We start from the raw sequence: 21,211 nt of genomic DNA, 5'->3' as shown, positions 1-21,211 counted from the left end.
AGCTGCAGATGTGCCCCTAACATCTGTATGGCCTTTGGAGCGTCAGAAAAACCTTCCCTGGTAGTTCTGGTTGGAGGTGGCCATGGCCATGTTTCACCTTCTCAAGTACAGCTTTTAATTTTCATTATTTCAGATTATGATCCATCTTCAAGAGTATTTCTCAAGAGCTGAAGCAAGCCCTGGAGACAAGACTAAATCTATACATTGTGAAGTCAATCTGGGTTTTCGTGTATGGGGGTGTGAGAGATCGCTTCACGTGAGACATTTTTTTTTCCTTCTTGATCTATTGGCTAAGAAGCCCAAGGAACAAAAAGAACATACTCCCATCACTCCACTGTTATCAGGGTTAGTTTTAAGTTTCTGTCTTTGCAGCGTTTTCTTCTCATATAGCTGATTTTCTCACCATTCTGCTGCAGAATATGAGACAGGCACCGGGCAAAGGAGATAAAGCTTTCCATAAGAGCCTGCTGCTCTTTGGTGTGGAAATTCAGGGTTTGCGCTTCTTTTGAGTTTTGTTTTCTCACGTCCGTGTTTCTTTCTTTTACTTTTACTTTAGCAGCCAAGAATGCAAGAGTTAAGGCTGATAAACCTGTGCTAAGATTTTCTCACCCACCCAAGTGCAGGAGAAAACATGAGTACAGAATAAATTGCTTTTCTCAAAATGGATGTTTGTGGCTTGAATTGGTCTGGGGAACAAAGCTAAAAGGTAGGCGGGACTTCCAAGTCTAACATCTGCATCTTGATTCTCTGGGAGCTCTGATGCTGGGAATCCCTCAAGCGCCTTTATAGATGAAGTGAGGACTTCCCCAAAAAGCAGAAGGCAGGAGGCATGCACCAGCATGAGCTGCTAGGGAAGCTCCAGACCCAGACGGGCATAACATGCAAACTACAAGATGCAACACCTTGCATCTCAACCCTGGAGCGTGAATTCCTGTACCCGTGGAATTAAAATATAATGCACATGTCTTGAGCATGTTAAAAAACGTCATAATTTCCACAGGTAAAGTTATTTCGGTTGTAAAAACGTAAATCCCAACAAGTGTGCTAAGTGTGCAAATTATACATGGTATGTGAGTACTCCTGGTTGCAATGCTGTCCGTGAGTGGGCTGGTACACACAGAGTGCACAGTCCAACACAGGTGCTAAGCTAGTGTTAGGGAGATCCATGGAATACTGCCCCCTCCCGCCCCCTCCCCATACGCACTGTATCTTTTTGGACTCTTCTGGGCCAACTTAACACCCTATACTTCCTGGGTCAGTCAGAAAGCCTTCCCAGTTTCTTTTCATCTCTGAGCTCTTCCACATCCCCACCCCCAATCTTCACAAATCAGGCCTAATAACCAGAAGCCAGTTCTGAAATATTGTTTGTTTAAAATTTTAAATTGCAATTTAACTGCACACGCCATGGGATCATGGACCAAAAGCCCAAATGGAGAATAATAATTTTTTTTAACACAGCGCTGGGTAAAAGTGACCTTGTGAAAATGTATTTTGCACATGTGCCATTGCTGGATTTCTGCTGCTGCTCTCTCTCTCTCTCTTTTTATGGAAGCCATCATTTTAGGAGGTAATATAGTAACCCCAGCTAATTCATATGCCACTGCTCAATTGGAGACTGAAAGCTGAAGGCCACAAGGTTGTGTTATAATGGAAAAAAGCTTTTTAACAAAAAAGCCACAAGACCTCACTTCTAATATGAACTGTACCAGCGCCTTTGTGAAATAGTGAGCAAGTCATTCTGCTCGGTTCTCAGTCCCCTCATCTCTAAAATGGGCATAGTAGTGCCATCTAAACATGTGTAGTATTCTTCCAGAGGTAAAGAGCAGGGCTGTAAATAGCAACCCACTGTGGGACCGGACCATAGGATATTTGCTATGGTACACGTTTTAACCACTGCAACATTTTATCTACACTTTCTTCAGATGCTGGACAGCCAGGCTTGATTCAGAGGAGCCCAGTACAAAGCTTGGGTTATGTCCTGACTCTGCTATTTGTACATTGAGCAACCTCAGGCAAATTGCACAGTGTTGCTCTTGATTATATCTGCAGTGTGGACCTATCATACATGTCTCTTTGTGGTATAATTCATAAATTAGTCAAGAGATCTAAACATGCTTTACAACTTCATCAGTGTTTCTTGGGGTTAGATGTTTAATGACATGTTATATGTTATATGTTTAATGACATATTAATATTACCTGGCCACTGTCTTAGTTCATTTTTGTGGCCATTGTAGACTGACCAATTCATCATCACCTGAAGTGTATTGCCACATGGTTTTGGAGGCTAGGAAGTCCAAGGTTGAGAATTAGCATCTGGTGTTTCAGAGAAACTGCACTGTCCCATGGGAAAATGGCAAAATATCAGACACAGAAGGCCAAAGAAGAACTCACAATCCCCACCTTAATCCATTCATGAGTGTGTCACCCACTAAGTTTCCACACTGCAGAGTATGTCTGCTGAATGAATGTATATTTTGACATGACCGTGGCCTGTGGAGGACTCTAAGGCCAACTGACTCATGGGCCATCGGCAAAGCTATTACCAATATAGCCAGGTTCAAAAGGAATGGCGAAGTTTTGCTTGGGAGTTTGAGTAAGAGTGTTTGAGTTTGCAACATGTATGAAGACTAGCAACTGAAGCTTTCTCCTTCTGGGTGTTGAAGTGGAAATTTCTGGTTTCTTTGGAGACTCAGCTGTGTCATGTGATGCTTTTCTGGAAACTGTCTTATAAGAGGATGTTTTGATGAGAAAAGACACGTGGTACTTTTCTGGAAGTTGACTTGTGAAAGGGCATGTGATGTTTTGCTGGCGCAGACAAGAGGGAGCATGTTATTTGGAAAGAGTTTTAGTATAATCCAACAGGTAGTGGATGGCACTCTTGCACTGGTTCACCTGGCTACTCTTTGTTGATCTTTGTTGGTCTTTGCTGACACTGCATCGGTTCATCTTGCCTTCTACACTGATCTTCACTTGTGACTTGGTAGAGAAAATGCACCCCCCCCCAAAATGCACTGAGTGGTATTCTAGCTGCTACTCACCACTTCCACAGACTCGTGCAGATTGGTGGATCCTCTCTGTTTCTTCTGGGTTCAGCCACCGCCACTTATTTGTGTTTGGTGTTTTGCTGGTGAATTGGACTGCTGACAATGAAGATTGGAATTGCCCCAAAGAACTATTTCTAAATGGGTCCACAACCCCTGTTTCCTATTAATCTTTCTTTCCCCCTACCTCTGGTAGGTGGTGGGTTAAAAGGGAGGTTAAAGAATTAAAGGACCATAATTAAAGTAGGTTTTAAAAACAATCTAAGCCTACAGGGTGTCTACAGCCTGAGACTACTCACCTACAGAGACCTCCTATGGTGGAGACAAGCCATCCCTTACCTCTATGCTGAGCCTAATAAACACACCCAGGTTCCAGGTTGTGGGTATAGCACTAGCAGAACCTACCTGTTTCCAGCCTCACTGTACATGTATGTGTCTGTGTGTCTATCCTTGCTACTCTTGGTTCTTGGACCCAAGCTTTGTAGGATGTGGCAGGCTGCACTATGGACTGGGTGTTTGAATACACACATTATGGGGGACATGTTCTAGCTATAGATGTTACTGTGATGTCCTGTGTCTACCCTTCTAGTCCTTGGAGGTAGTCAAGTAAGTTCTCTATCAACACATTTAAAATTAGAAACCAAAGTCTCAACTCTTCTTGACTACAAATCAAGGGATTCACAAAGTGTTCCTCATCTCTATGAAAGAAAGCTGAGACTTCCTGATGGATAGAGACAGGCATCCGCGGCTGGGGTGATGCCTTTGAGTTCCAAGACTGATCAGGTTTGTGCAGTCTGAGTGAGGAAACAGGATCATCTGGAGATGTCAGAGTCATTAATGACTCCAGGCTTAAAACACAAACCAGAAATTTTCAACGCAAAGAGACAGGAAAAGAATTTTTGCAATTGGCCCTAAAATTTGACCAAGGCTAGTCAATATTTCAACTGTTTGCTATCATTTTCTATTTATGATACAACCCAGTCTTCTCAACCAGGGTTGAGAACAATAGTTCCAATGTATGTTAGAATACAGGTATCACAAATCTACTCAGCAAATAAGCTTGAGGACTTACTATGTACTGGGCATATACACAGGGAGCTTGCATATGGTGAGGAATGCAGAAAACTCAGTGGGTGTGATCAAAGCCACGGGGGGCTCAGGAACCGCTTCATAGGCAGCGTCCAACCACAGAAAGTGGACAAAGTTCTGGAGGAGGCAGGGTCTAAGGTAACATGGCAGGAGCTAATGAACCAGCTGCATAGATGGGATTAAGAGGGACACTCAAAACAAAAGAAGAGCCTACATAATGACCCGTAGCAAGAGAAAGCACACTGAATGGTTAGGGAACTAATAGGTTACAGTTACACACCATATGTGATCCATGCTGAAAAATTGTATTCAGAAACCATGCTCATTTAATGTAGAAAGACAAGAAGCCCATGGCATGACTCAGTCAAGAGATAACCAGGAACAGTGGCTGAGGCTGGGAGAGTCACAGAAATGGAGAACGCTTACGGGTTCAGGGTTTTGAAAGCCAGTGGAAGGTAGAGACAAGGATTGAATGCAATCTGTAGCACCCAGGACTCAAAATAGAGAGATCCATTATAGAAACCATGGAAATAAGAGAGATCTCCCAGGGAGAGTGCAGTAGAGAGAGAAGAAGGTCAAGAATAGATTCCTCAGAATCCCAAAGTTGAACTGGTATCAGAAGAAATGGAGCCAAGGTGGAGCTGGGGACACAAGAAGAAACCAGAAGAGGGTAATTCACTGTAAGGCAAAATGAAAGAGTGCTTCAAGAAAGCACATGGGGTTACGGAGATGTCTCGGAAGCTAAAACTCTTGCCTTGCAAATGTTAGGACCAGAGCTCAGATCCTAAGCCCACATGAAATGTAGTCCCAGTGATCTGAAGCCAGAGCCAGTCCCTAGAGCAAGTTGGCTAGCCAGAATACCCGTGTTCATGGCTCTCCGTTCAACTCAGGGATCTCATCTCAGTGAGTAAGGCAGAGGCACCATCAAAGAAGAGTCCCAGCTTTCTAGGGATAGACAATGGTAGTGAGTGTTACAAAGTGAAGGGATTGAGTGGAATGGAACATCTAAAATGGGAAGTTGGTTCATTTTCTGTTTTACATACTTTGCCACAGTAAGAGTACACAGGCACTAACAAGGAAAGGTTGGTTAACTCTGGATATGCCAAAATGTGACTATGCTGATGGGTTTAAATGTGTAGGTCATACATTGTATGAATCATACCTTTATATATCTGTTCTTCAAAAAAGACCCAAGTCATCCAATTAGAACAGACCCTGTCGTTGTTCACTGTAGAGATACAAGAAAGTTGCTAGTGACATCAGAGGTTCCAGTAGCGAGACAAAGAAAGGCCAGAAGCTAGAGTGACAAGTGAGAGAGGAAACAAAGAAATGTGGTGACATCAATTCACAGTGAGCATACACTGCCATGGAGAAGAGTCTCTAACAAGACTGTCCAGAGATGGAAGGTGGTCTCTGGAAAGGATGTGTAGACATGGAGAGCTACTTCTAAAGGAGAGTTTTGAGCAATTACAATACTCAAAGAAAGGACCCAGTCAGTCGAATGCAATGGCTGGTGTTATATGAAAGTGAGGGAGAGCTGAATTTCCAGGCTCTGAAGGCAAGGCCATGTGAGCTGCTGTAACAAAGCACCAATAACCAGGTAACATCAGGGCTCATTTCTCAAGGTTCTGGAATCTGGAAATCCAAGATGAAGGCCTGTAACCTGTGTGTTCTGTGAAACCCAGTGCCATGGTTCTTGTGGTTTGACTTCTTTTTGTGTAATGAGAAGGTACTACTCAGGTTGTTCAGCCCCCACATTGGTCTTCCTCTTGTTTCCTTCTTGGCTGCACTTACAAGAGGGGATCACTTAGCCATCTAAACCCATTGTGAGTTACTGTCACCTCAGTCCTTGCTTCCTGCCTGTTCCTCACTCTATCATGTGACTTCGTCCCCCAGCACTCCACAGAATCACCAAAGGTACTATGATGCTCTTGTAGCTACCATAACAAACAAGGATTAGCTCCCTTACTAGACTACTCCTGAGTGTAAAAAGCACCTATATTAAGTTATAACTCTCATACCACACAAGATACCAGTTAAACTACACAATTAGTACATTCACAGTTTAGCATATTCAGTGTGCAGCCACTTTACCTGGAATAGCCTTCCCTGTCCTCCTCTGTCCAGTGAAGCCTCAACTGCAAAGCAAGACTAATGTCTCCTCAAAACTTACACAATTCTCTTTTCTGTGTTTCTTTACAAATACATCCCTTACAGCCCTTCCTCCCCAAACCTTTAGCAAACCAACTAAAGCAGACACAGTGCCCATACTCAGCAGCTCCTCGGTAAGTAGTGAGTTACAACAAAATACAGAATTTAAGGAAATAAGACTTTGAGGACTGGGCTCTCTACATGGCAAAACCAGATGAGCCTCTGAATTTTATGCCCCCTAAAATAATATATTCTTTTTTTAATGGCTATAGCAAAGTATTTATTATGTTATTAAAATGTGCACAATATTCACAATATTCATTTTTGAACCATTTAAAACTATACAATCCAATGTCGTGGCATACATTTACAGGGCTGTGTACTCCTCAGCTTTACCTATATTCAAAACTTTTCATCATCCCCAGCTGGTTTAAAAAACTAAACAATATCTCCTTTCTTCCCAACCCCACTCTAGGCATTGGTAACCTTAGCCCTACCTTCTGTGTCTACAAATCTTCCTTTTCTTTTCTTTTCTTTTCTTTTCTTTTCTTTTCTTTTCTTTTCTTTTCTTTTCTTTTCTTTTCTTTTCTTTTTTTTCTCTTCTCTTCTCTTCTCTTCTTTTCATTTCTTTCCTTCTCTTTTCTCTTTTAGTCTTCAAGACAGGGTTTCTCTATGCAGTCCTGGCTGTCCTGGAACTCACTCTGTAGACCAGGCTGGCCTTGAACTCAGAAATCTGCCTGCCTCTGCCTCCCAAGTGCTGGGATTAAAGGCATGCACCACCACAACTAGGAAAATCTTCCTTTTTCTAGCCAATTCATGTGGACGCATTAGGTATCTGTCCATTTGTGTCTCTCTCGCTTTACCAGGTATAATATTTTCAAGGTCTGTAGTATTTATCACAATTATGTTCTTTTTATGCCTTAATAGTGCGACTGTATGCATATGCTACACATTGTGTGTTCATGCTTTGGTGGACAGTTGGGACCCTTTAGCTGCCTTTCAGTTATTGTAAATAATGTATCATTTCAGTGATATGCAAATATACATCTGAGAATCTACTTTCAGCCATTTTGTCTTATTTGTGTCTAGGAATGGAATTTGTGTCTAGGAATGAGTACACTAAGGTTCTAGCTTTCCAATCTATCATTTCCCCTTTAGTAGTTGGAGTTTTGATTAGCAGTGCTCTGTTGGCCAGTGATGATGAAGATAATTTGTGGGCTTTTGTATCTGTTTTTTTTAAAAAACAACCTGTCAACTTCTTTGTCCATTTTGGAATTGGCTTGCTCCTTTTCTAATTTTTAAGTGTAGTGTGGCTTTCTTTTTTAAAAAGTATCCAGGAAACACAAGTACAGTATAACAAACACCTCATGATGGTAAGAACTAGAGATCCAGTCTGGAAGCCTCTGTACACGTTTATATCATTTTCTTTATGCTACTTTTATTTATGTAGATGTTGGAATTTTCTAAGATCACAAAGAAATCCCTCATTAACGTAGTTGGACTTTTGAGGTGTCCCAGAGACCCCCTAGAACAATACCATCCATGGTTCTTTGTTATCCACCAGAACTCTACAGTAAGACCCTCTTGGTTATTCACCAGAACTCTACAGTAAGACCCTCTTGGTTATCCACCAGAACTCTACAGTAAGACCCTCTTGGTTATCCACCAGAACTCTACAGTAAGACCCTNCACCAGAACTCTACAGTAAGACCCTCTTGGTTATCCACCAGAACTCTACAGTAAGACCCTCTTGGTTATCCACCAGAACTCTACAGTAAGACCCTCTTGCTGAAGAGACAACGCATTTTGGTCAGTGGACTTGAAAAAAAATCTAGCTGACATTAACCAGGAACCTTCCTCCCTGCAGGCTGGATCTTACAGTTTCAAAAGGTTCCTCGCAGGCTTCTGGGGAGGAAAAATCATCATGAGTGAGCCCCAGCAAGAACTGGCATAGCATGATATGCCCACTGCTACAACAGTGCCATAGCAGTTACAAAAATAACCAACCACATTTAAGGTCTACTTACACCACAGGAAGAAATGAATGCCTGCTACTGTAAGTCTTGCTGGGGAGTGTGTAGGCTAAATTAGTAAACATTTTGCTAATGGACATAGCATCAAACTGCCCTCTAAATTCGTATCTCTATACCCATAGTTTAGGGCAGCACCTCATCAGAAAAGTTTATTTGTACAGTGGATGGTAGTTACTGTAGAAGCCCACAACTGGTCAAGTGCAGAGAATAATGTCTATGAGACATCTGTAGCCTAACCTTCCCTAACAAGGCTTAGGGACTATCATAGAAGAATGATTGGAAAGATTAAAAGAGCCAGGTGTTAGGAGGACAGGGATGAAAGTGTCTTCTGGATGTGACAGATCCACTACACTTATGAATTATAGCTATGTATGCTCAAGATCTACATAAGATAAAACCAGTCAATATCCCAGCATGGATGGAGGAGGGGCCCACAAGGCCTCACTCCTAGTTGAGAAGCTATCCTCTATGTGAAGCATGAGAAAAATCCAAGAATAATTAAGAAATAGGTCATCAGTTCACTTAGAAGTCACTTTAACTTGTCCTTACTGTGGATTGGATTGTGCCCCGCCCCCCCTATTCTTACCCCACATTGATGGCTGCTGTGGGAAAGCCAAGAGGGTGGTCCCTGATTTACCAACCATACTTCAGTGAATGCCGCACATCTATGAATATATGGGCAGCACAAATTAGACTGGATGAATTAGTAAAAAAATATTCAGAAGTACATAAACTTTGGAGGGAGTGGGGCAGTAGGTCTTGAAGGATTTGGGGGGATATGGGAAGTGGGTACATTGTATGTATGTATGTTAGTTTTCAAAGAATTAATGTAGATATTATATTTTTTAAAATTAGTTGAATCTAGGACTAGCAAAATGACTCAATAGGTAAAGGTGCTGGCCCCCAAGCCTGAGGATCTGAACTCAAACCATGGGAGGAGAAAGCCAACTGAGGCATCGGGGTCCTTGACATGGCTGTGTCCAAGTTGACTATAAACATTCACTCAGGACTCCATCTTCTTACATATTTGCCTGAGGTGTCTTCTACCTCCCCCCCCCACACACACACACAGTGCAGAGAGCTGCTGCTGTCTTCATACTGAGCACACCCATGGAAATGCCCACCTTAACATCAACCAGCTGAAAGTGATGCTGTGTGAAATTCTACAACTACAGAGTGCAAGGCACAGTCTCCTATCAGGTGCAAATGCTGCACTGTGTCTCAGTTGTAAGCACTGTAGTGCTTCTTCAGAGAGGGCTCAGGATCTGAAAATCACTGAGACAAAATTGAAAAGAAGACAGGATGAGAAAGATAGAAAATATCCTTCAGTCTGTTGTCCTTCCTTCTTCCTTCCTTCCTTCCTTCCTTCATTTATTTCTTCTTTGTGTTTATTTGTTGATTCAGGGTCTATCTATATAGCTCTGGCTGTTTGGAACTTGCTTTGTAGATCAAACTAGTCTTGAATTCATGAATATCCACCTGCTTCTATCTACTGATTACTGGGATTAAAGGTGTGGGCTGCTACACCTGACTGTATTTCTTTCAAGATTTGATAGTTCTTAGGAGGAAAAGTGGCCTGTGATTACCATTTTTATTATTAGACAATTAGTATTTTCCATATTCTGTTAAATTCAAGGTAAGTTTTTATAACATTAATTTAAAGGCAGGTCAAGTTATTGGAGTCGTATCTTTTTGCTCAGCTCTATAACTGCTCAGAGATGTCATCAGCAAGATACCTTCAATAAAACAAACCAGATGTGAACACAAAGACACAGGGGTCAAGCTGTGGAGACAAGCCAATCCCCCATAGTTTGTCTGCTCACTTGTACCCCTCTATTTTCCTATTCTCTGTGTCAGGGCGAAATGCTTACAAAGGGTCAATTCTCCCAGCATGGTCTCCTTGGCCATATGAATCACCATCTGCAGCAACTACGAGATAGATGAAATTATAGGATACTTTCTTCCAAGGGAGTTACAGAGATAGAATATGTCATAAGCATCCTGAAGACTCGGACTTGATCAACACTTGGCGAGAGTGAAGCCAGGAGTCCTGGGGCTGTGTTTTTGGTCAAAGGTAGCCATTATCCTGCAATGATTAACTCTAGTGTCTTCACTGAGAACAGGTTCTTCTTTGTGTGTCAGATGGAAACAAAAAAAATGAAACCTTCTATTTTCTGAACAGGCAATTTCTCAGTCCTTTTACCTCACAGGATGATTTTCTCTGCACTGGGTCTGGCACACTGCCTCACAGGGTGGAGTTTAGTTGGGAGAAATGTCTCCTTGGCACTCTCATGGCTTATACACACAGGTGGGGCTCATGATCTCAAATGCTTTTTAACGAGAACAACTTCACTGTGATTTCTCTGTAGGTGCATTTCTTTTGTCCCTGTGCTGAATAAGTTTATCATGAATGGCCTTTACCAAAGCATAATGCTGGCTGTGCCTGTACTATGTGTGTGTGTGTGTGTGTGTGTGTGTGTGTGTGTGTCTAGGATGTGGGGTACATTTGTGGCCACAGAACATTTGTGGAGGTCAAAAGACAACTTTATGGAGTATCCTCTTCTTCAGGTTGCCACATCTGCATGGCAAGAGCCTTTGCCCAGTGACCCATCTCATCAGCCTACGCTTACTGTTTTCACAAAGCTCTACACCCTTTCCTCTCAAGAAAATTCAAGCAGTGTTTGAAAGGCAATGTTCTACAAAGGCACAACAGTGGTATAGACAAATGCTTTGGCAAACGTGTGCTCCGTATACTCAGTGAGGCTTGGTCTCCTTGCCCTCATCTTCTTCAGCCCTATCCAGATGGCATGTGCTGAATGCATGTTGCAGTCATATTAGCTACAGGGTTCTCTCTCCTGCCAAGACGCCAATACTCTTTTGGCTTGGCAAAGTTGTCAGCGGGCTCCCCACATTAGCCTGACTTCTTGTCTTCTCCTTGCCAGAGTGGTCATAGGCAAACCACCTAGCATCCCTGTGTCTTTATTCAACAGTATTTATTGTGTATGTGCCTCGTACCAGGCAACATGGTAGGAAGCCAAAAGAAACTTCCTATCTTAAAGAAGCCTCAACTTTAGTGGGAGAGAAATAAAGGCAGGAAGGGAGGGAAGAAAGAAAGAAAGAAAGAGAGAGAGAGAGGAAGGAATAAAAGAGAATCAGGCAAGAAAGGGGTCTTGAGTGGGTTAACTTTTGAATGGAAATAGAATTGTTTACTATGTAAAGTTTTCACATCACCATCAAAAGGAGAGCACAAGTGAACTCCCTCACTGAAGGCCAACCTTGCTTTCCATTTCTTGGGATCTGTCTTCTCATCTGAGGTCTCAACAAGCATCTAAGCATTGGAAGCAGCTATGACTGGATAGTGAGGCAGAGGGATCTGCTAATATACAAGGGATGTCTGGAGGCAGGCTAGGGAGACACAGGTATGAAATCCAGACAGGTTGATTTCTTAAAGTCCTTACTTTTTGCTAGTTATTCTTAGAAGTCCCTATTACAAGAGCAACTCGTTTTTGTTAGAGAAAGAGAAGGCATGAAGTCAGGAAAACATGGTCCTGCCACCGAGGCGGCCACTGTCAACACTTTTATTGGTGTAGATTATTCCCCTCAAACTAAAAGCACACACACCTGTTTCAGTTTATGGTCATGGGGTTGGTTATACTTCTCTTCTTGTGCTGACACCTGGTTTTTTCCTATGTGGGAAGATACAATTTATATTTTAAACATATTAATAAAAATAGTTCTGATGTGTGGACTTTTCTAAATCTGTCCACATTAATTACTCCCAGTGACCTACCTTGTAGAACAAAATAAGTCAATTTCCATGGATGACATGTTCTGCCCCAACATTCAGGGAGCCGTGCTGAGAAAAGAAGAAAATATATTGAATATGGAAATGTGTTTGCTCTTCCTACCAGTGTCTCGAGACTCCTGGACCCTGTTGTCACTGATATTCAGACCTAAAAGCCAGGAGAAAAAAAAAAAGAGGTTTTTCAAGAGTATGTTTAGTGATTATCATTCCCACCGCTGAAAAAAAAGAAGGTATGCTCACCATTAAAAATAATAATAAAAAATAATAAAAAAAAACATACAATCCAGGTTTTCAATAGTAAAAAAAACTCACTTATTGAGTAGTAAAAAACACAGCTAGCCTAAACTTTTTCTGCAGCTGACACCTGTTTAGTATGTGTGACAGTCAAGAGCCTCTGTCCATCTGTTAGAGACATCTGACTGTGGAGTTCCAAGGAACTTTGAGACTTTCTAGACAGGCCTGACACAGGTTCACCATTGCATCTTGGCTCCTACTTGGGAAAGGAGACTCACAGCGACCCTGAGCCCCCTCACGGGTGCCCCAGTTCACTTTCTGGCCAGATCCGTCATTACAGCTCTTGACATTAGATGGAGGTCTTTGTAGGGTAGAGGTATTCTAGACCTAGTGGCAGCCTCTGCAATCTGCATAGAGACGTGGGTAGGAAGAACACAAATCACAGTATTGCCCACACACGTTGGACGACTTAAGTCCACTGTATCAGTGTGGAACCAATTGTATTTTCAATGCTGCCTTTTAAGTCTTTTAGAAATGGAGTCCTCTGGGCTGGGTTTTCTTTCCCTCTGCTACTTGAATTAGATAATTTCTCCATCCATATCCTTTTACAACTACTTAGTGGGAGTTCAACTTCATACCTTACTTCGAGATCTCATGCCTTTAAGAACAGAAGTTGCAGAGTGCAGTACAGTGTTAAAGCATTCTGAGAACCAAGGCCCAGGCCAGACTTGAAACATCTCTTATGCTTGCTATTGAAAAGGTGCTGAGCCTGTGAACTCTCCCTCCCCATGCTCAGTGGAGCAAGGGCACATGCTTCTGCCCAGGCCAACTTTGGGAACATCTGTTCTGATCAACTCAGGTCACTAGGACAGACCAGATTTAGCAAAACAGCCCATGCCTTTCATCAACACAAGCAGAAAACTGAGCCTATGCCTCGTCCTGGAAAATGAGGTCTCTGGCTACCTCCTGGATGTCTGCTGATCCTGTGGGCAGCAGTGGAGATCACCAACCTGTCTCTGTCATCCCACAGCACTCTGAGGGCAGTTTCTTTCTTTAAGTATTTGCACTATAAATCAAACACTTAACATGAGTTGTTTGCCCAGAGTCTTAGTAGCATTAGCTATTATTGTTCAATGGAGGAAAATTATGTATAATTAGAATAGATGAAGAAGTGTGCACAATGGTCATTTTACCAAATAAGCATTCTACGGGTTCAGTTTCTGTTAGTTGCCATAATCCAAGCCACTCCCTGGAATGAAGTATGGCCTTTTCCCAGAGCATTTATACAGTAGACTTCACTGTCTTCATTCAGCCCATAAATATATATTGAGCATATACCATATGCTTGGCCCTATGTCACATGTGGGGAATATACCCTGAAAACATAGGCAGATCTGATCGCCTAGAAGGATTTGTGTAATGGACCATGAACATTATTGATTACAGGTGAGGGGAAAGAGGAACAGATAAACTTTGGAAAGGAGACTCTTTACTGACTTCCAATTTTAAAAAATAGTCCTCTGCAATGGCTCAGCAGGCAAAGGAACCCTGCCACCAAACCTTGTGACCTGAGTTCAATCCCAGGGCTCCACAGATAGGGAAGAAAGAACTTTCTCCCACATGGTGTCCTCTGATCTCTGTACACAAGAACATGCATGAACTCTCTCTCTCTCTCTCTCTCTCTCTCTCTCTCTCTCACACACACACACACACACACACACTTTCTGTCTCTCACACATAAATAGATAGACAGACAGACAGACAGACAGACAGACAGATAGATAGATAGATTTAATGTTTAAAAGCTAAAATAAAAGCTAAAAACAAGCCAGCCATCTAGCCAGGTATGGTGGCATCCCTGGACTCCCAGGACTTGGAAAGCAGAGGCAGGGTTTTGTGAGATCAAGGCTGGAAAGCATGATTTGAGCCCCCACCTGTACAGAGTCCAGCACTGGATTCTCTAGCTAATAAATAACATGTACATGCCATCTCTTGGCAGGACCCTGGTACACACCAGACCTACAGGAGGAACTGCAGCTGCAAACCCATGCTAAGAGTAGAACCAGGTTTTGAGGGACACTTCTTATGTGACTCCTTTAGAGGACTAGGGAGAAAAGAGGCAGGTAGAGGTCTAAGGTTAGTTTTCCTTGAGAGCTGATACTCTGAAAGACATTGCTGGGAGGAGCTGTATGGTCACCAGGTTAAGATACTGCCATGTATTAGAAGGGACTGCATTGTGTGGACAAAGAAAAGGAGATAGACTTCTTAACAATCATGTAACTGGAGGTAGCCACTCTTCTGGCGTGCAGTGAAAAGGCAGTAAAATGTGGGTTGTTACCAAGAAGCAGACACACCCACCCACATGGGGACATGCCACTCCAAGAACCTTGCAAGGCAACTACTCTGCTGACTGTGGTCTCTCCAGTTGCCATGACATCCATTAAAATTAGAACTCATGGATTGTTGAGCCACACCCATTTGAAGATATCAGAACTATAAAGGGCTGCACCAACAGAGGCCAGTCCCCTCAGACTGCAGTGTTTAAGGTAGTGGGTCTGTTAAGGCAAGTACTCCTCCTCCTCCAAGCCCTTACCACCCCAGGAGGAATTTTCTGACAGGGAATCAAATAAAGGCACTTTCTGTGAGAGCGCTCTATCTAACCACTGGATACCTCTGAAGCTGAACCTCTTAGGAAGACCCTCTGGCTTACTGTGGCCTGTGTGACTACACACTGAATAAGACACTATCAATGTGTCATGGGAGCAGAACAGCTCTGCATCACTGAGCAGGTGGGGCAAAAGCAGAGACAGGAAGTAGACCATTGTTTGGGGGCTCAATTTTCTTTCTTTTCTTTTTTCCTTTAAAATGAGAACATTGCTCCAATGCTCAGAACCATTTATGAGAGCAAATAAAGTATTTTAAATTAAGTATTAAGAAAATCATAGATGGTAAGGAATTATTTTTATGAGTACGGTAGAGAACTATTCAAATGTTTTAATGTACTGAGAGCAAGAGTAGAGGGAGGTGTTAGAGAAATGGCTCAGGTGTTAAGAGAAACTTTGCTCTTCCCAAAGATATGGGTTTGGTTCCCAGCACCTACATGACAACTCGTAATGATCCATAAATTCAGGGAATCTCAACCCCCCACCCCGTTTCTGACCTATGAGAACACATGCATACATGCAGAGAAAACACTCATTAAATAAATGAATAGAATTTGTTTTAAGAAGAAGAGTGATTCAAAAGGAGATGACTTCAAGAGCCAAGTGAAAGCTCTCAGGTCATTCTGGTGAGGCCTAAGAAAAAGACAAGAGGCAACATCACTGCAGTTTCCTGAGGACCAAGGGTTCCCCCACCCCCCAAGTCCTCACAGGACTGAGCCAATCCAGATGAGAGAAAGCAAGGGTGAGGTACTCACCAAATCCTGTCTGACTCTTCATCCCACAACCTTTAGTACCAGCCCTCTGATTTCAACCCTGGTTTCCATAGTCCTGTGAGTGTGATGACAACAGTCTTAGATAAGGGGCAGCCAAACTGTCACAGTGAGATCTGGGGGCTACTGTGGGGACAAGAGAGTGTTCTGTCTGTGTTCTTGGCCTCATGTTACCCAACTTTAAAAAGAACTGTGAGTTAAACAATACATACCTAACCTTGTCCCCTTGTAACCATCACTACACCCTTCCAGGCTTTCCAACTGCAAACATGAAAGAACCCTCCTTTTGTATCTTCAGGGATAGCTTAAAGAGGGGAGGGAAAGTAGCAAGTCTTTCAGGTGCTTCCCAGTAAATGGAGAGGGGAAGAAAACCAAGATTCTTTGAATAGACCTAGCACTTTCCACTGAGTCACAAAACTTCCCATTATTAATTTCAAAATAAATGTTCCCTGCCCTTAGGTGTGTGTGAGGGAGCTTTATGCAAAGAAACTACAGATACAGTCTTCTTTTTCATCAAATTATCAAAGATGAAATGAATTTGGAAGCAATGTCCCAAGTGAATTAGGCATTCAACTACTTAATGAGACGCTTTGCAAGAACGCCTGTTTATTACTTTTGTAAGTTCAGCCAGGTCCTGATGATGCAGAGCTATCCTGGTCATATCCCCATCATTCTCAAGGGTGGACATGCCATGACTGGTGCTATTCCTGCTGTAGCTCGAGCCTGATGCTTTGCAACACTTCTGAACATCCCTACTGAGCCAGACAGGGTGGGTGACCCAGTGTTGCACGATGTTGCAGAGTGAATAAATAAGATTACACCTGGACACCATTTCTTTTCCAGATCAGGTTAAATGGCCAAAATACTAAAATCTCCCTTATCTGGTGCAAATGGAGTGCCCCTGCCTGCCAATTCTGACCATTCTAGCTGGAAGTCCCGCTCTGACCTGCTTTTGATAAGTGTCTAGGTGTAGAGACATCTCATGTGCCTTGTTAAGAACAGATATGTTTTCATACTGGAAAGGCCCCACACCTTTTTAAAGTGACTTTCTTCCTTTAGGGCTGTTTTAGAGGAAAAATCGAGAGCTTGAAACTAAACTGTACATTTTAATCTCAATATTAGTACCCAGATTTGGGGAAGGGAGTGTCAGAGAGCGAGTTGGAACATTTCAAAGCGCACTCCCTAGGAAGCTACCTGTTCAGCTACCTGGAAAGAGAGAAAGCCCATTTCACAGCTGAAACAAAAAAGAAAAGAAAACCAATAAAATAGGAAAGTCAAAGCCACCTTGTCTGCTCATTTCTGTGTGCTTGTCTATGGTAGTCTGCTGGGCTTGGTGATGGCTCTCCTCTGCCCTGCAGACTTCAGGGAAAGCCCCTCTAGCAGCAGAGAATTCCATCCACTGGCTGATGCTCAGAATTCTCCTATTAGGACATAATCCCTTTAGTTTCAGCTTTGATCCCTGTTAAAATGCAAATATCTCTGGGTGGTTCGACACATAAACTGTTATCAGCCCTTCACAGTCCAGAGCAGCAAGTAGCCCAGCCTACTGCACAGGCTGAGAGGGCAGCCCTGGGAGCCCAGGATGGATGAAGGGTGAAGGGCAGGCAGGGAAGGGGACCCAAGGGCCAAAATATAAACTTCTTCTGAGTGCCACATGGCAGCAGGATCTGTCCAAGACACAATTTTATGGAGAAATTCATCCACCAGAAGAAAGCCTTCTGAACAATGGGGCAAGCTACCATTCTACTGAAAGATGACAATTCAGATGTGGAGAAAGCCTGCTCAGCAGTAACATAAAATGGGTAATCCTCGGGGTTCGGCGTTTCTGCTCTAACTTTAACTAAGGAAAAAAGTTTAGCCTTGTTAAAGCTATTATCTGCTCCTAAATTGCATAGTATATAAAATGTAAATGTGATCACACCACTCTTAAATTATTATAACAATACGCCATTCTGTTTTCTTCCCCTTGACATTTACAAAATTCATTTGGAAGAGTGGGCTCTACCTCACAGAGATTAGTGATAAATCATGTATTTTTAATGAATATCAATAGGAGAAACCCCATGACATAGCCCACCATCTAATTTGATTAAACTGTGCTTAAGGCAACACCACCTCTCCGGCTGGGGAATCGCTCTGTAATGACTTTGTGAGCATTATTGCAGGCTGTTTTAATGATTTAATGAACTGCCTCTATATTTAGTTCAATAGCCTTAAAATGATTAGTGTTTAAGAAAAATTAGCTCACTTTGATTTGATTCTATTTGATGGTAAGTTTAAATAACCTAACCCTTCAAAACACAGTGGAAAAAAAACCCTAGAATCCCAGCCAGCTAACTGCTAGAAAACATTATGACCACCATTAATAACCGTTCGTTTATGTTTAGCTGCAGTATCTGGCCTGACATGCTTATCCACGAACCTGAACTGGAGGAGCAAGGGTGGAGCCCGTATTCCATCTCCCCTTTCCACAACAGGAAAGGGATATGGGAAAGACAAAGCAAGAGCCTTCAATTTTGTACATTGGGCTATAAGGAATTTTCACTGGCTTAAGTCCAAAGTGAGTATCAGTCTACATTTGGGAGAACTTCTAGGTTTCTAAAGGAGGAGAGGGAGAAATTGGTGTGAGGTTTTGTGCCAAGCTGCCCTGCTGTGATGTGGGCAGCCAGCATGGTGAGGGTAGAGTGGGGTGGTCAGGATGCTCCTAAAGACATAGTGATGAGAGTCATAGAGGACCAAGGCAAGAGAGCAGAGGCAGATGTCATTTTTAACAAGGGTAAGTGATCTGAGAGTTGATGTGACACAGCAGGGACCATGGCCGACTCCTAACTACAAAACAAAGAATGTTAGCAGGAAAACACATGTCAGTTCTGTCGTATCCCTGAGGTGACCACTGAATACCCACATCCAGAAACACAGAGGGTAACTGCAGCATCAAGAAACCTAATACCATCCCGGCCTTTCAGGTGGCTGTGTTAAGAATTCAGCATTAGGAAGCCAGGGGTACACACTTGTAAAACTTCAAGACCAGCCTGGGATGTATAGTGAGACCCTGTCTTTAAAAAAGAGAACGAGTGGGGGTGGGAATAAGGATGAAAGGTAGAAAGGAGGCAGGGAGGGAGGGAGGGAAGGAAAGAAGAAAGAAGACGGAGAGGAAAATGAAGGGGAAAGGGAAGAAACTATGATAATAGGAAATCTACAAATTGGAAGATCTGACTTTGAACTTTGGGACACTACACAGCATCCTAGCAAATGCAGGCACTGTCTGCTCTGCATATGAACCCTAACACTAGGGGATAGCGACCATCCTCATTTTCACTAGAGGAGCCACACTCAGAGGGCTAAGTAGCTTGGCCCACTGATAAACTAAGGAGACCCATTTGAAACTGGATCTGTTTGGCTTCTGGTTCTTTGGCTCCACCACATAAGCTCAGTCTCCCATGTGTGCCATGTGACATGCCAGGCACATTCTGGAGGAGAAGCAGGGACAAGCCTAAGGAGGAAGGTGTCAGACAAGATCGGTGAGCATCAGCTGCTCTCCTAATGACCTGGCTCCCCCCCACCCCCAGCCTTCATTACTCAGAGCTGCTGCTGCTGCTGCTGTGGTGGGGTGGGGTGGGGTGGGGTGGGGTGGCAGCAGCGGTGGCAGTGGACTCGCAGGCCTGGAGGGTAAGAGCACAATCCACTACCCATCACTACTGCAGGACTTTGAGAAGAGAGGGGAAGTATTTCTAAATGTCCACTGCTGACAAAGCCTTGTGTTTCTTGGTGTGTATGCCTAAGACACTTTCTCTCTTCTCCAGCTGTCTGTCTTCATCCTCTTTACATCGGCTCCCCTACACCTCTTCCCACACTCAAATCTGCACTAACCTGCACTAACAGCCCATGGACATGTGTGTGTGCTATGCACACCTGTATAACATACAGATGAGTCACATTTCATGGGCATTTATGAGAGATATAAAAACCAGGTCCATGAGAAACTCAGGCAAGGATGAAATGGCCCCCCTGGCTATGTACCGGAGGGAGTTCAGTGTCCTCGGGGGAAGGAAATGTCCCAAATAATCACACATAACATCACAGACCCCAATTCCCCAGCATCTTGGGGAGAATCTTGACAAACTAACATTTTTCTTCAGAGTTCTCACAGTAAAGTGTCGACCTCTCCTCTGTGTCATTATCCACAGCACAGATCCATGCCTTCACTTTCCTACCAGGCCCCACTAGGCCCCACCAGGTTCCACCAGTCCCCACCAGGCCACACTGGGTCCACTAGGCTTCACCAGGCCCCACCAGGCCCCATTAGGTCCCATTAGGCCCCACCAGGTTCCACCAGGTTCCACCAGGCCCCACTGGGTCCACTAGGCCCCACCAGGTTCCACCAGGCCCCACTGGGTCCACTAGGCTTCACCAGGTCCTGACAGGCCCCATTAGGTCCCATTAGGCCCCACCAGGCATGCCCATTCTAACCCTTCAACATTTTGACATGACATTGTCAACCTCAAAGTTCACACTCAAGAGCCATGCAGTTGAGCTGAGAAAACATCTCATGATGTTTTAAGTAACTTTAGGTCCTTGTATTGAGCCATCTTCATAGTTATGCTTGTCTACACATGACCTACCAGCTGCCGGTTGACCGTGCCTGTTAGGCCTTTTCTTCTTTCCGATCACCACAGTGAGCATAGCAAACACACCAAAGCCAGTTGTTCTAACACATTCATTTGTGACTTAATGCCAAGAAATAAAGATAACATCTACTCTCTCCAAACCCCCATGGAGATTGGAGCCTCCATCCACTGCCTTTGGTACAGCACATTTTTTTGGTGAAATGGTGGCAGATACTTCTGTGTGGAAGGATGCTATCTGGAAAGTGACAAGCTAACAGGCACAGGCCATGTCAAAGACATTGTGCAGCTCAAATTAACCCATTGTCGCCAATCGATGCAGCTGAAGAGTCCCTGTTCACATGGAAAAATGTGCTGATTTTTATAGAGAGCTGTCTGGATTTTTAAAAGTTAACAAAACAAAGCAAACAAAACAACAACCACTGCAGACTAACCAAACACAGCCCACTCTCAGTGCCCCAGACATCACTCACAATCCTGAACAGAGGGGCAATGTCATTGCCACCACTTAGCCTCAGGGTTCATCCCCTCAGGCACAGGCACTCGTGAGCACTGCTCTGGTCACTAAAATAAGCCTATTGTATCACTGAGGCAAACCTAAAAGACTCTAGATGTTTCTACTAATAACTTTATGTAACCCAGTCGGATCTCTAACTCAATGAAAAAATGAAGAAAAAGAAAAGCCCCTGGCTGTGCACATGCAATATCCAGCTGGAATTAAAAAATCTCTTGATCCACATTTGGCTCTTCTGACTCTATTTTTTGAGCACCATGTTCTTGAACCAGCTGCTGCCTGAG

General features: G+C 43.4%; 1 long non-coding RNA gene across 1 annotated transcript; it reads right to left on the bottom strand.

Moving 5' to 3' along the window:
- Window positions 1-11,890: 11,890 nt before the first annotated feature.
- LOC110304260 lies at window positions 11,891-17,135 on the bottom strand. Its single transcript, XR_002379045.1, has 4 exons — window positions 17,073-17,135; window positions 15,774-15,846; window positions 12,107-12,172; window positions 11,891-12,002 (listed from the first exon to the last, which is right to left on the bottom strand). It is a non-coding gene; the product is annotated as an uncharacterized LOC110304260 (long non-coding RNA).
- Between the last annotated feature and the right edge of the window lie 4,076 nt (window positions 17,136-21,211).

The sequence above is a fragment of the Mus caroli genome, chromosome 11 (assembly GCF_900094665.2).
Source record: "Mus caroli chromosome 11, CAROLI_EIJ_v1.1, whole genome shotgun sequence".
NCBI lineage: Eukaryota > Metazoa > Chordata > Mammalia > Rodentia > Muridae > Mus > Mus caroli.
This window is presented reverse-complemented; position numbering and strand designations above follow the sequence as displayed.